The following is a 2,675-nucleotide window of genomic DNA, read 5'->3' on the forward strand; positions in this document are numbered from 1 at the left end:
TCCTCCCTGCCCCGCCGCCTCCCTGAGACGCGGAGCGGGCGGCGGCGCGGCGACGGCTGACAGGAACCCGGATGTTGGGAGGTCGGGGGGGAGGGGAGGGGGCGGAGAGGCGGGGCCTGAGGCGGGGGCGCGCAGAGGCAGCTTTCGGGGTCTCGCGCGCCGGCTCTTCCCCCTCACGGCGCTCCTTCAGCCGGGGTCGCGGCCTGCCGCCTCCACACAGTGCGGGTACTGAAGCTCCCGCCGCCTTCCCGGGTCTTTATCAGCCGCCCCGGGAGAGGAGAAGGGAGGCTGGGAGTAGGGGAGCAAGCGCGTTTCGTTCGGGCTGTCGCCAGGGCAGGTGCCAAGCCCCGCGGGCAGGGGCCGGCCTGGTTGAGGTGAGGTGAGATGAAGCGGCCGTCGTCTGCCTTGGTGCCCGTTAGTGTTGTTGCTGTGGGGCAGGGAGCCCCTGCTGTGTGCGGAGTGCCGGTTTGCTCCCTAGGCGGCCCCAGCCCTGAAGGAAGTGCGTTGGCATCCCAGAAAAGTAAGTGCGGCTAGGGGTATGTATGACGTGCCTTTTTGGGGGGGACAGGGTGGTCTTATCTTCTCCAATAAGCCTTCCCGTTACTTGTTCTTCTCTCACGAGTATCGCTTTAGTGTTGGAAAAAGATGTGTCAATTCACCATCGTTTTCACCTCTCAGCTCTTGCGAAAAGTCCCAGGAGAAGCAAGCAAGCATGTCAGCTCTTTTCCCCTCAATTTACAGAGGTAACTTATTTGCTAGGGTAACACGTTAACGGCTTTAAATTCCATAAAAACTTGATGGGTGAGTTTTGTGCCTCCAATTCAGGGAAAATCTATTGTGTACCTCTCTTTTCAAACAAAGGATGCACGTTCCCAGAACATCTGGATATAGAGAAAGGTGGTGGCAGTATTAGCAGCTTATGTATGCCAGCAGTTTGTACTTAAGTTTTTTTCTTGCTGCTGTGTTTAATTTTTATTTTTCTGAGAATAGACTTTTTTTTTAAGTAGTATTTTAAAACAGGAAAAAACGACCCATTATTTTATCCATGTGTTTCTCTCAGTGGCTTTCTGTTGCCTTCCAACCCAAACTGTGGACATTCCTTTCATATGTTGTTTTAGTAAAGATCAGGTGAAATTTTGTTGGAACTTGTAGGTCACCGTTCATGAAAGTAAATTTGGGTAAGGTCCTTTAGGTATAAAATAGCTGAAACAGCTGTAGCCATATACTGACTTACAAGTACTTGTCATAAAAGATGCACAATTATTGGTCGGAAGTATTTTGTTGTGGACAGAATGCAGATGCAGAAAACTGGCAAAGTTTTGGTGGAGGTATGTCATGCAGTAAACAGTGACCACTAACTAGAGGAATGCTGCTGAAAAGCCACCAAGAAAAAACACTTGCTGCATGACCCTAAGTTTTTCCAAGACAGCAGAGCAAATTAGCTTCCCACAGTTGAAAAGGGGAGTTTCTGCTCCCATCTCTTCCCCTCTGTCCGTGTGGCCTGCTATGAACTCCCTTCTGTTATCTCTGGTTTTCATCACTATTGGGTCAACTGATTTAAATCACTAAAATAGCAGAAAATTGATTACTAGAATGGTGGAAGAACTCTTCCAGTTTAGTGAGTTGAATCAGCTTGTGCAAATGGGTTTGATGAGTGGCAGAGCCAGAACAAAGGGTGGTGAACAGAACTGACTAGAGAGTAAGGAGAGAAGGAAGAGCAGAAGGAAGAAGGAGTTAGAATTTGGAAACCAGTGGGATGGGAATGCCCTTTCGGTGATAGTGAACAGGTCTGCTCAGCTGCAGGTCAAGTTGCAGTTCTAAGAGAAAGAAAAAAAAAAAAAACATAAACAAACGAAAAACCCCAACAGATTCTGTAATACATTTCCTAACTGAAACAACTTCCAATAGTCCAAACTTTAGCTACCTACTTCAGTCAAAAGGGGTAACATTGGTTTTAACACAATTTGACAAATAGGCTGCTATTTATCCTGGTGTGTGGTCTTGAGATTTTTGTGAAGCTTTACTAGAAAGTGAAAAATCTCTAAAATTCAATGAATTAGCTTTTAACACCTCACTCACAAAGGCACTGAAAATAACAAGAGTTTTAAACTGTTTCATGTTGCTCATTACTTTGAATGATGTTCCGTGTCATATTATTTGCATGTGAACTATATTAAAATGAGGTATCTAAATGATATTCCCCTAGGACTTTTTTGAAACTAGAATGTGTATGACAGCAAGTAATGTTTAAATATGTGAAAGTGGTAGAAAATAAAAGGCTACATGGAAGAATGATAAGAGCATGTTGCTTTGTGCTGAGCAGGGAGCACACTGATGTTGAGAAAGGACAGTGCAATTTTCCTGCTCTACTGCTTTTACAGATGCTAGTGTTACTAGCTGGAAAAAAAATATATCTGGTGATTGTAAATCTACCAAGGATTATTCACATTGAAAGAGAGACCACCTCTTTTCTTTCTCTCCTCCTCCTTCCCCTGACATCCATTCACTTTGGAGTATTTTTAAGGTGGCTTTCACTGTCTCACCCTCTTTTAATGGAGGATTTTGCTGTGTGCCTTTGAGAGAGATGTGTACAATCAAAAGTCTTTGAGGATTCACTTGCCTGATTGTCAGACCTGACAGTTCTGATAGTGGTTGTGTGGTATATTTGCTACCTT

Source organism: Vanellus vanellus (genome assembly GCF_965231255.1).
Source record: "Vanellus vanellus genome assembly, chromosome: 2".
NCBI classification, from domain to species: Eukaryota; Metazoa; Chordata; class Aves; order Charadriiformes; family Charadriidae; genus Vanellus; species Vanellus vanellus.